Here is a 14,126-nt window from a genome sequence, read left to right as displayed (position 1 = left end):
AACATCTTGTTGTTTCTTTTTTTCTTAAGTTTATATTAAGCTATTGCAAAATAGGACAAAATAATCCTGAGGTAGGCAAAGTGGAGAAAGCAGTGATTCTGGAAGCCTCTTTTCTTGATCTTCTTCTTTTTTATATTGAATCACCATGAGAAACAGTTACAAAGCTTTTGTGTTTGAGTTTCAGTCATATAATGATCAAACACCCATCCCTCCACCAGTGCACATTTTCCACCACTGATGTCCCAGTATCCCCCCATTCCAAACCTCCCCATACCTCTATGGCAGACAATTTCCCCCATACTCTCTCTTTACTTTGGGGAGTAATAGTTTGCAATATAGGTACTGGAAGACTATCACGTTTGGTCCTTTTTTTACTTTCAGCACACATCTCCCATCCCAAGTGATTCCTCCAACCATCATTGACTTGGTGATCCCTTTTCTATTCCAGCTGCCTTCTTCCCCAGCTCATGAGGCAGTCTTCCAACTATGGAGCAATATTTCTGGCCCTTGTGTCTACTGTCCTTGGGTGTCATTCTCATATTGTGTTAATTTATATTCCATGAATGAATGCAGTCATTGTACATCTGTCTCTCTCTTTCTGACTCATTTCACTTAGCATATACCCTCCATGACTATCTACTTATAAGCAAATTTCATGGCTCCATCTTTCCTAACAGCTGCATAGTATTCCATTGTGTCGATGTACCAAAATTTCTTTAACCAGTCATGTGTTCTCAGACACTCGGTTGTTTCCAGATCCTGACTATTGTGAAGAGTGCTGCAATGAACATACAGGTGCAGATATCATTTCTACTGTGCTTTTTTGCACATTTGGGATATATTCCCAGAAGAGGTATTGCTAGGTCATATGGAAGCTCAATTTCTAGTTTTTGAAGGAATGCCCATATTGTTTTCCAAAAAGGCTCAACCAGTCAGCATTCCCACCACCAGTGAGAGTCTCTTTATCCCACAACTCTTCCTGCACTGCTTGTTCTTGTTCTTTTTGATATATGCCAGTCTCTATATTGTGAGATGATATCTCATTCTTGTTTTGATTTGCATCTCCCTGACGACTAGTGATGTAGAGCATTTTTTATGTGCCTTTGGCCATTTGTATTTCTTTTTTGAGAAAGCTTCTGTTCATTTTTTCTGTCCATTTTTTGATGGGCTTGGAGGCTTTTTTCTTGAAAAATTCTGCTATTGTCTTATATACCCTGAATATTAACCCCTTATTAGATGGCTATTCAATAAATATTATTTCCCTGTATTTTGGTCACTGTTTTTTTTTGAGGTACACAAGGGAAGCCTCTTTTCTAATTATCACCTGCAAATCTCATAGAGTCTTTGACTACTTTCCCTTCAGGGGAGAAACAAAAATTCTAATCCAACTTACTTTTAACTTAATTCTCACCAATACAGAGGAGTTTGTTGGTGCAGTAGAACAGATATGACATTAATGAGACTAATAAGACTCTAATTATGGCATCATAAAAATTCTTGACTCTTAAGGTACAAATGGTCAAGAAAACTTCACTATATTATCTTCTGTACATTTGAAAAATAGAGTGTGTATAATATGTGTGAGAGAGAGAGAAAGAAAGAGAAAACAGAAATAACAAGAAGCCTGTGTACATGCAAGGGTAAAAGGAGCATACTCAGCTTTTTGCCTCAACTTTGACATCTCTGGGCTTGATTAATTGCAACGTTGACTTTCAGCTGTGTCATATATGCATCCTTAAATTCTCATTTTGTTCAAATGTTTTCATTTTCAAAAACGTAGCATTAATAAAATTCAAAAAATAAATGTGTATAATTCAAAGTCATAAGATTTTGAGAAGTCAGAAAAATAAATAAAGCTTGAAAGCTCTCAAAAATGGCAACATGGGGGCTAGAGAAATAAAACAGAAAGTAGGGCACTTGCCCTGCATGTGACTGACCAAAGTTTATCTCTGATATTGTACATGATCCCCTGAGCCCAGTCAGGAGTGACTCTTGAGTTCAGAGCCAAGAGTAAATTCTGAGTTCCACTGGGTGCGGCCCCAAACCACTAAATTTGTATTGTTATAGATGTTTGTTTTTAGTTCAATTTTTCTTCAGTGCTTATATATTTACCAAAAAGCTTCATTTTATCACAGAAATTTGAATTTACAATAAAGAAAACAATGATTCTATAAGGCAATGTATATTCAACATTTAACCACTAACTACCAATCCATAGTCATTCTTATTCCATCTATACCTTTTTCTCTCTTATTTATTCAGACGAGATTCTAAGATACCAAATAACATCCACTACAAATATCTAAAAAATAAATACTTAGAAAAATACATGAACACTGAACCAGAGAAATTTACAGTGGGTCAGGCTTGCATATGGCAGATTCAGTCTGATCCCCAGCTTCCCAGAAGGTCCCCCAGAGCCACTAGGAGTAATCCTTGAGCATAGAGCAAGGAATAAGCCCTGACCACAGTAGGATATGGCCTCAAAATAAAAAAGAAATAAAAACAACATTATATGCCCACCAAAACAAACACACTCACTCATTATTTTTTCTAATACCCAATTTAAAAAAAATTTTGAAGCAACTTGATTTACAATACAGCTAACGGTCGGGTTTCATGCATACAGTACTGCAACACCACCCCCACCACCACCACCAAGACCAGGGACTTGGCTTCCCTCTACCAGTATTAGCACAAAATATTAAAGGAATTCTGATACTGTCCTTTAAATACTGTAGAGAGCAGACATTTCTACCTGAATCCCTATTTCTGAAACAACTTGAACCAAAGAGAAGAAAAACAGAGAGCAAATATTGATTTCATTCAAACTAAAACATAGTGGTAATGATGAGCCTATGAAATGTGATGAATCTATGAAATATGATGAATCTATAAATATGATGTATCTATGACAATAAGGCTCAAGTTGTAGAAGGACACATTCCTCTGTTATCTAAAGTGTGCGGAACTGGAACTGGAGCGATAGCACAGAGGGGAGAGCATTTGCCTTGCACGTGCCCGACCTGGGTTCAATCCCCAGAATCCCACATGGTCCCCTGAGCACCGCCAGGAGTGATTCCTGAGTGCAGATCCAGGAGTATCCCCTTTGCATCACTAGGTGTGTCCCAAAAAGCAATAAATAAATAAATAAATAAATAAATAAAGTATGCAGAACTCTCCAAAAGGTAATGTCTGCTCTAGCCCTGAAAAGCAGCTGCTCTGGATTTCACTTAATCCAAAACAAAGAATCAAACAAAAAATAAAAATTATAGGTCTATAGCCATATACAACACTATTATTTTACAAAATATTCTGTGAGCATCATAAATTCTCTACCATGGATTGCATGATATTCATTTTTCCTGTACTTTAGTCAGCTCACTAGTTGACATTTTTCAAAATTCATTTTCTACGGCTACTCTTTCCATTCTTCTATTATCTGTTAGGCTTCTCAGCACGATTTCCTTTAGGCCTCTTTGGATTGTTACTGCATATCTTTTGCTGACTTCTCTATGCAAATGAGTCACACAAAAAAAACCATTTACTGGCACAAAAACTCTCCTGATTTCATCATAAAAATCCCTGCTGTACCTTTCCATTTATAAGTAGCATAGGTGGCCAAAAGGTAAGGTCCCAAAGGGAACCCTTTGTTGCTGCTGAATTAGCTCTCCATCTCAAACACTGAAAATGGTATCATTATCTACCCAGTCCCTTCGAGTTTCACTTCCTCCCTTTCCTTGCCACATCTATACAGCTATTAAGTACTAAGGCTCTCACTGTTTAAAATATCTGAGTACATAGTACAAAAGTCTTCATGAAACTCTCAGAAATTTTCCTTCTCTCCTAGTCTCAAGCCCATACTTTTCTCACTATGACTTGTTTGGGTTTTTCTTGAAGAATAATAATTTCTTCTATTTTTATTCCTTTAATCCAAATATAATATAAATTAGACTACTTGCCTCCACTACCCACCACCATGCTCCAGGCCACTTTCCAGATTCTTGGGCAAGCCTCACACATGAGTGAAGCCTCACAAAACCCAGGTAATGTGGAACTTTGTGACCCTGGACTCTGGGTCCAATGGGACCCGGGAGCAGAGATCCCCTGCCTCTAGTGACTCAGGGGTCACACCAAGATGCCACTCCCTGCCGGCCCCAGATGATCTCATGGACCACCCTCCAGAACTCACAACTGCTTCTCCCAGAAGGGAGTACAAAATGGGGCTCCCTTAACCATGCCACCAGACTCGGCGCCAGGCTACTTTTACTGGTGGCGCCCCTGAGAGGGGCGGGTGAGAGCCCTCCCCACCCCAAGGGACCCAGCTCCTGCAACCAATCTCCACTACCCACCTGCCACCACGCTCCAGGCCATTTTCCAGACCACGCGACACATTATAAGATACTTTCTACCCATTTTTCATAATTACCCTACCATGTTCGATGGGGTTCCAATAGTAGGAAACAAATTTAGTGAGATACTTGTTTCTTGGAGAGCCAGGCAGACTACCGAGTGTTTCCCGCCACCACGACAGAACCTGGCAAGCTCCCCATGGTGTGTTTGATGTGCCAAAAGCAGTAACTATAAAAAGCTCTCATTTCCCTGACCCTGAAAGAGCCTCCAATTGTTGGGAAAGATGAGTCTGGAGAGGCTAGTAAAATATTATGGCTGGGAGGAATAGAGATGTTACTGGCGCCTGCTCGAGTAAATCGAGGAACAATGGGATTACAGTGATACAGTGACTATTTGCCTGGAATTTTTTATATCACATAGATCTAGTCTTATTTTGCCCCCCGCCTCTCGATCTAAAATCTCTAGTTATAGTTTATTGCTTCCAAGATTAAATATCATTTCACTATTAAGACAGAGAAAGCCACTTAAATATTATCATGGCTGCCTAGGCCGTATTTCTCCTACCAGCCTGTCCTCATATTCTCTTTGCTTTGGCCATATGCAGCTTTAGAGTGCCCAGGATTTTTCATGCCATAATCTAAATTATTCTTTCTACCTGAGGGACACCTCCAGCTCATTCTCTTGGTGGCTAGAGTCTTATAGTTTGATAAACACTTTGCTCTCAGTGTGCATTTCCTAACACATTGTCCTTCTCTCCATCATTTTCATAGTCATATTCTCTCCATCATGTTCATTGTCATATTCTCATCCTTTCTCTCATTTGAAAGATGGCTGTCCTTCTTTTGAATTATTGTAATTCTTTCTAAATTTCTGGGCTGGAGCAATAGCGCAGCGGTAGGGCATTTGCCTTGCATGCGGCCAACCCGGCTGACCCGGGTTCAATTCCTCCACCCAGCTTGGAGAGCCCAGCAAGCTACCGAGAGTATCTCCCCTGCACAGCAAAGCCTGACAAGCTACCCGTGACATATTAGATATGCCAAACACAGTAACAAGTCTCACAATGGAGACATTACTGGGCCCTCTCGAGCAAATAAATCAATGAACAGCGGGAGGATAGAGCTACAGTGCTTTATAAATTTCTATTACAACAATCATTATGATAATATTCTATTACATGCCTCTGGCTACATGAATAGAGTTCCAGGAATCTCAAAACTTCTTGATTAGTATATCTAGAATCATTTTCAAAACTTACCATATAGTTGTTATTTAAAATATTCAATACCTCAGTAACAGCCACAGAATTACACACAGAAAGTATGAGTGAAGTAAATTTCAGGATTTCTAGTTATTAACAAAATAAATGATTTAAAAGCATAATGTAGAAAAAGAGTCAATGCAACTTTGATTTATACTAATAGAAGTATGACATTCAGTAAGAAAAGAAATAATTTCCCTTAATTTCTTCACTTACCAGTACACAGTTGTAAAGATATAGATATATACAAAAAGAACCATCAAAAAAAGATTTTTAAAGTATTCCTTATTAGAAAACATAGAAGAAAATTGAAAATGGGAAATAGGACACTGCATTACAACTGTGGTCAAATACATAGGGCAGTATTAATATTGAGTTCATTATATATAATCCTAAAGTAGATAAACTGAATCATAAATGGAGCTATAGGGATATAAAGAAGTAAGAAAACTTGCAACAGACTTGTGACTTACACTTGCAGTCAATAAACCAACCAGAATGCAAGGTATTTCATTGTCAGTTGCCAGAGAGAGAAAAGGTGATATTAACACCAAATCTTCCTATGTACCAGATAGCCTTCTCAAGGTTTTAAATCTATTAGCTAATTTAACCTATGTACTAAAATTCTACAATACTGAAAATCAAAGGCAAATCAATAACATTTAATTTTTTTTTAAACTCTATGTGGAAAAATTCTACGTGCTATGTATATTATTAAGAACATAACCCTAGAAAGATTAAGTAATTTGACTAAATTTATGCAGATGGTAAGAGAAGCCAAGACTTGAACATAAAAAGCTGGTTCTAGTTCCTGCTCTTAAGTACTTTATTATCTGACTTTACTCTGAAATTGGCTGTATCAGGAACATATTTTTTAATTTAACCAAGCATATTAATACTTGTAATATTTGTTTCAATCTGGTCATTTTCTACATGAATGAATAAAAGATATTAAAAACCTTAGTCACTCTCTCAGTCCCTCTTGAGAAAGCAGTCTCCTATAAGAGTAATCTTAGGGGGCCCTAGCATTCTGATAATCTGAACCAATTCATCTCATTCTCATAAAAGCATAATTCTGTCTCAATTGATCGTATGAATTTTAGACAGATTGAACAGCTTGTCCTAAGTCATATAACAAGGAAATAATGACAGCACAACTCAAACCTAGTTCTTCTTTTAGTGGTAAACTTTAATGTGGCATAAGCACATAGGTTTTCAGCGATGTAAATCTGAAACTTACATTGATAGTATAAATTATATGAGTATATTTTATAAATTTACTAATAATAAATTTAATAATAAAGCCATATAGCACTATTGCTTTAATTAACAAAAACAAAATCCCAGTTCATCAAATTCTTAATGCTTTCCTTTAAGAACTGCTATTCATTCTTCCTCTTCTTGCCCCAATAATCAGAGTAATATAACTTTCCTAAAAAAAAAAAAAAATTAATGACATCCTTCAGAGGCTCATCATAGGTACTGGATTAAACCCAAACTTTAAGGACTTCAAGATCTAACAATCCCATCTCTGAGTACACCTGCCAGGTTAATTCCTACTAGGCCTTTGCATAGCAAAAGTGTTTCAGTCAAACCAAAATACATTTTGCTCCAAATATAATCCCAAAGTTCCAGCTATGAAAATGTCATTGGTGTTTCATTCATTTTTCATTAAACCAGAAACTGTTATTCCAAGTGAGTAATACACAAATAGGTAAAGTTTGCTTTACATGAAAAACTTTTACTTTAATTAAATTTCCATTGTTTTGTGACAAAGAGAATTTCATGCAATCAAAATAATAAAACTTTGATGTAAAATGACTTAGTTTTAGAATTCAATGAAATACTTAAAATTTGAATCAATCTAAATGTCAATCTCTAGGAGAATGGATAAATATTGCAATTCGCTCAGTATAATATTTTCAAAAAAAATAAAAGAATCAAATAAAAACCAAGAATAAATCAATAAGGCGTCATCTTGAGGAAAAGGGAAACAGTATATTTTATATGATTCCATTTATTAAAAGTTTTTTAAATGTCCAAAGGGAAAGAAAAGTGCCTACCATAGAAGCAGGCAGGGGTGGAGAGGTGTGGTGGTGGGAGGCAATCTGGGGACACTGATGGTGGGAATTATATACTTGGTGAAGGGAAGGGTTTAGGAAAATTATATGACTGAAACCCAATCATGAACAAATTTGTAACTGTGTATTTCACTGTAATTCAATAAAAGTAAAAGAATAAAAACTTTTTAAAATTTAAAAAAGAAGTGCCTTAGAGGCAGGCAGGATATCTGGGGTGGGGGATGATAGGAGGGAATCTGGGGACACTAGTGCTGGGAAATGTACACTGGTGGAGGGATGGATGTTGGAATACTGTATGACTGAAATCCAGTCATGAACAGCTTTTTAAGGGTTTGTCTCCCAGTGATTCATTTAAAAAAAGTTTCAAAAAAGCTTAAAATATCAAATTTTTTAAAATGTAATTATTCTATTGAATTAGAAATCTAGTGGTTCCTCTCATTAATGTAGGGGCAGTGACCATGAGAAGCATGCAGGGGACTACCGGGGATGAAGTACTATGTTTCTAATATGACCACCAATTACTAGTTGCTTGCTTTATGAAAATTCCTTTAGGTCTACATTTATAATTTTCTTTCTTTAGCTATGATATATTTAAACACAAATTTAAAAAAATACTTTAAAAAACACAAGTCATTGTTGTGTTGGTAGATTAACATTTCAACACAGTGCATAGTTTAGATTAATGACTTATTTTGCATCGTGTAATTTGTGGGAACATCATATTCAATAGTTTCTATAATAAGATATTTTCCTTATGACTCACTCTCATAACCTTTAGTTTGGACTACAAATTGTATTTAATTCTGGGGTAGGGGTTTTAATTTTACTTCATGACACACTGAATATTTTAACAGGCAAATCCTCAGAGGCAACCACAAAAAAAAAAAAACCCTCCTGTTTCTGTACTACCACCTTTTCATCAAGTTGATTCTTTAATTTCTACCGATTGTATGTGCTCATTTGTTTTATTCTTTAAATTGCTCCATATTTTCTGGTCTCTCTAGGTCCTCTTCAGTATACCAACAGCTTTATGCCTTTATCAACCTCTAAGCTATTAACACACATATTCCTAGGGTTCCACGTGGAAGTGAATATCAAACATCAAATGCATAACAGAATACAGCAGAGTTAATGGAGAACACTAAGTCATCAGTATACCTTTTTTCCAGCCAATTTCCTTATCTGAAAAGCCACTCAAGCCACAGTAGCCTAGAATAATATCCATAAAATAACTCTACATTACTAATTTAAAAAATTTTTTACAAGTTGTAGAAGAAATCACTTGATCACTTGACACCCTATTACTCATTGATTTGCTCGAGCAGCTGCCAGTAACATCTTCATTTGTCCCTGTCATGTCCTAGTATAGCCCAATGGTGTCTACTCGCTCCAGGAACACAAAGAGCCTCAAACTGATCATGTAGGGTCTTGACAAAGAAGTCTGACCATCTCATAGATGGGCAGCCACGTGATCTTTTGACATCCCATGGAATCTAGTCGTTAATGGCTCTGGTCCAGCAGTCATCTCCAAATCACATTATGTGTTCAGCCCATCTGATTTTCTATGCCTTGGCAAATGAGACAGCATCCCTAATTCTTGACCGTTGATGGAGGTCGGAACTCTAGATTTTTTCTCTCATTTGAGTGAAGCATGACACTCCAAGCATAGCTCTTTCAATTCCTCTTTGGGAGACCCAAGTAGCATTCTAATCCTGTTTTTGTAGGGCTAGATAAAGAAAAACAATTTGAGCAAATCGGGTTCCAAAAATGATTCAGCATGATCGACCATATCCACACAATAACCTAGCTCATTGAGGTTTCTCAGGAGTTCAAGAAGCTGCTCTGTCTAACGTTCATTGATTTAAAGAAGGACTTTGATTCGGTTGAGACTGAAGCAGTTATCGAAGCCATAGCCAAACAGGGTGTTCAAACTCAATACAGCAGGATCCTCTGTGAGCTGTATTATGGATTCGCTACCAGGATCTCTCTGAGGTGTATGTTAATGCAGGAAGAACAGTGGAGTAAAAGAGATGTGCCTGGAGCCGGAGGTTGTTCGTCCTCTTAGCTATTTCTTCAGTGCTCTTGAATGTGTTCCAAATCGCTCTCTTCTTTCTGCGCAACTCAGATACCATGACATTTGTCACTGAGTTCTCGACTTAGGTACATATAACTGCTGCATTCGGAGATGTTCGTTTCGTTGAAAGTGAATGGAATGTCAGAAAAGAGTCCGTTTCTCATAAACATTGTCTTCATGAGATTCAGCTGCAGTCTGACCTTTCCAATCATGGAAAAAGTCAGCCAGCATTTGTGCCACTTGGCTAATGTTTGGTGTTATTAGAACAATGTCATCAGTGCAGCAGAGGTGGTGTAGTTGCTGACCGTCTATCTTCACTCCCATTCCTTTCTATTCCAATCATTGCATGACATTCTCGAGGGTGTCACTGAAGAGTTTTGGTGAAATGGCATCATCCTGCTGAACCACTCTCTTGACGTCAATGATCACGTCCTTGTACAATGGTGAGATCCTGGTAGCGAATCCATAATACAGCTCACAGAGGATCCTGATGTATTGAGTTTGAACACCCTGTTTGGCTAGGGCTTCAATAACTGCTTCAGTTTCAACAGAATCAAAGTCCTTCTTTAAATCAATGAACATTAGACAGAGCAGCATCTTGAACTCCTGAGAAATCTCAATGAGCTAGGTTATTGTGTGGATATGGTCGATCATGCTGAATCATTTTGGGAACACAATTTGCTCAAATTGTTTTTCTTTATCTAGTGTTCTGCCAATCCTATTCAGGATGATTCGAGTGAACACCTTGTAGATGACAGACAACAGGCAGATCAGGTGATAGTTGCCAATGTCATGGATGTCTCCCTTCTTGTACAGTAGAACAGTCCTGCTGGTTTTCCACTGGAATGGGAGCTTGCATTCCGACAGGCAGCATGTGAATTGCTGAGCCTGTGTATTGATGAGTACTGACGGCAGATTCTTCAGGTTTTCGGGTCTGACCATGTCTGGGCTGGGACCTGTTCACTTCTTTACTGACGAAATGGTATGTCGGATTTTGGAAGGGAGAACAATGGGAATGACATATTCGTCCTTCAGAATTTGGTATGTGTGCAGGTGGATGCAGCTATTGAAGAGATCCAAGTAGAAGGCATGGATAATCTTCTCTATTGCCCTTCTGGAAGATGTGATAGACCCATCAGGATGTCGGAGGGCAGTCATCTTGGTCTTGTAATTGGAGAAGGACAGGCAGGTGTTGTGAATGTTTTTCCCGGCTTCTGCCATATCTACCACATTGGCCAGCACTGCTGCTCTTCTCTCTATGAGGTCTTCCTGGATCGCTTCTCTATGCTGTTTTGCAAACTCAGACATTCGCTTGTGGTTGCTTGAGGCTCATGCCAAGCCATGTTGACGAATGAGCTTGAGAGTTTTAGAAGACAGGCATCTTTTTGTGGCTTTACCTCTCCCAGTTTTCCTTGCACAATATGGAGGTGCTGAACCAGTCGATCGTATTCTTCATCAATGTTGTCAACAATGGCATCTTCCCATGTTGCCACAATAATGGCAAAAAGTTCCCAGTTGTTGGTCGTTCTGGAAGTTCTCTTAAACTTTGCAGCCCTTTCTCCCTGCTCCATGAAGTAGAATTTTGCTCAAAGGAGATGGTTGTCTGATCCCGTTTGGAATTTTGGGACAACAGTGCATCGGTCAGGCAAAACCATCGATTGAATATGATGTGGTCAATTTCGTTGTGGAATTGTTCACCAGGAGACTCCCATGTCCAACATTTAAATTCGGCCTTCTGGAACTGTGAGTTACCATGAATGGTCTTGGTCAACATGATGAACTCAGACAGTCTCTCACCCTGTTCGTTCCATTCTAGGCCATGGGTCCCGATGTGGAGTTCTTCAGCTGATCTTCTTGGTCCTATCTTGGCTTTAAAATCACCAACAATAATCTTGTAGGTGTGGTCTTCTTTCTAGAACTTCTCCAGCTCCATGTAGAACTTCTCAACTACTTCTTCATCATAATTAGATGTTAGTGCATAGACAACTGCCATCTGTGAGCCACATCTATTCAAGTGTAATCATCCGATTGGGGTTGTTAGGCATTTGAATGAATCAATGCTCCTGGCCAAGTTCATGTTGACAAGAACTCTGACACCACCAATGCCTCTTTTGTCGTATCTTTTGAGGAAGAGTCTTTCTCCAGTGTCAAAAATGGCAGTGATGTGATCGATACCTCCACTACCTCCACTATCCAGCTTTTGCTATGCTCCAGGTCACTTTCTGGACACTTGGGCCAAGTCTCACGCATGAGTGAAACCCCACAGAATGAGGTAAGCTGAACTTTTTGACCTTGGACTCCAGGCTCAACGTGACCAGGAAACAGAGATCCTCTGCTTGCTTCCACCAATCTCCAGTGACCCAGGGATCAAACCCAGAAAACCCACCATGCCCTGCCCTGCCTGCTTCTATTAATCTCCAGTGACCCAGGGATCACACCCAGAAGCCCCATCCTGCTGATGCCACATAAATACCTCATTGGACAACCTCCAATACCTCCACAACCTCCACTATCCAGATACCGCCATGCTCCAGGCTGCTTTCCAGGATGCAAAGTGGCCACGCAACACATCGTAAGATACTTAATACCCATCTTCCAAGATTACTGCACCATATTTGATGGGTTCAAATATGGTGCAGTAATCTAAAAGCCTCTATCCCTCTCAGAGAGCCCGGCAAACTACTGAGAGTATCCTGCCCGCATGGCAGAGCCTAGCAAGCTATATTCGATATGCAAAAACAGTAAATACAATGGGTCTCATTCCCCTGACCCTGAAAGAGCTCCCAATGTAGCAGCATTAAGAAGGATGAGGAAGGAGAAGCTGATCAAATCTCAGGGCCAAACTCGTCTGCCAAAATGAAGAAGGACTAAAATGATTGTCTGTACTTTCAAGGCATGTACGCTGGCATTGAATGCATGGTCTGACAGAGACAAGAAGGCATTGATCACATTATGCCATTTTCGTAAAAGAAATATGAGAAATTATCAGCACATTGTGCAATGATAAAGTCATTTAAAATACAAATCCATCCTCTCATTTGATCATTAATAATTATAGTAGGTAGATGGCTCAGCCAATATTCTTCCCCTTCCATGTTTTTTAAACAGGAAAAAGATGGCTAAAGAATCTTCTGGTTCAAGGATAAGTACAATTAAATGGGATTGATAGAGCAAGTATATACTTAAGATAGTCAATTTCATATGTTTTTGCTTATAGCATGCATTGTCACAAGATGTTGGAGTAAACTGATTACTAGAAAGTAACTGTGCTCATTTTTCTCCTTGTATCTTCATCCATTGGTAATATGACTTTGTAACCTTTCCAGTTAATAGAAAGTTTCTGTTTTTCTGAGCCTTACTTTCAGACTGCTAAAATGACTTGCTTTGATCAACATAATGTAATATACAAAAGATTTTTGTAAAATTACAAGACTAAACTTCAAGATTTCCCTTCTCATGGTCTTGGAATCCAGTCTTAGTGAATGTGAAGTAGAATTTCTAGATATTTTTTAGGGTATGAAACCATAGCAGCAGTTCTCTGAGTCTCTCATTTGACAGATTTTAGACTAGTCAACCAGCAGCCAACTCAGTGGCTAAAGAAAGAGGCATGAATAAACTTAATTTAAATATGACATAACTAGCATGAATCAGAAAGATTCATTTTAACCAAGAATTTGTGACTTAAAGAAAATGTGATATTAATTATTCAAAAAGTACTATGTAGTTTGTCATTCACTAAAAAAGGAGTAGATATAAATGAGAAAAATGCACCTATTTCATTAATTTATGTGTATAGAAACTCATAGTAGAGTTCACCACAATATACTTACTTGATACAGAAGTTCTATTCTAATAAAATATTAGTTCAAGAGAATACATTATGAGAAAATAAAATTTATTACACATTTATGTTATTATTAGCTCTTCATATCAAGAAATCTATAATTTTGCTTCTCACAGATTCATGCCACTGAACACTCAGTGAAATTGAAAAATCAAACTTGTTATTTCAAAAATGTCATAGATGTTTTTTAAATACAATCTCACCTAAAAGCTTGTCATCACCATAAGAAACTTCAGTATCCATGTGAATATCTCTTCAAATAACCTGACTTCACAGTTCTTTTTACCAGTTTATCTCCAGCAATATTTCAGTCTTCCCACCCCAATGGCTATCTCGTAAACCCTTTTCCTACTTTGAAGTCTTGAATCATCTTGTTTTGTGATCATTTCTTCTCTGTTGAGTTAAACAATCCAATTACATCAACCAAAATGTCTCAACCTTTTTGAATTTATAGTCCACTGATAAAATATCAGCCATGCTTAAGACCACTCTCCACATGTTTGGATGAGCCTCACA

General features: G+C 38.0%; 1 protein-coding gene across 1 annotated transcript in view; it reads right to left on the bottom strand.

Moving 5' to 3' along the window:
* The window catches only part of KCNH5 (potassium voltage-gated channel subfamily H member 5), a 391,167-nt gene that overhangs the window by 259,323 nt on the left and 117,718 nt on the right, over positions 1-14,126 (bottom strand). The gene's annotated exons all lie outside the window — the stretch shown is intronic.

The sequence above is a fragment of the Sorex fumeus genome, unplaced genomic scaffold (assembly GCF_029834395.1).
Source record: "Sorex fumeus unplaced genomic scaffold, SorFum_2.1 ptg000098l, whole genome shotgun sequence".
NCBI classification, from domain to species: domain Eukaryota; kingdom Metazoa; phylum Chordata; class Mammalia; order Eulipotyphla; family Soricidae; genus Sorex; species Sorex fumeus.
The sequence above is the reverse complement of the archived record's forward strand: the minus strand, read 5'-3'. Positions and strand labels throughout refer to the sequence as shown.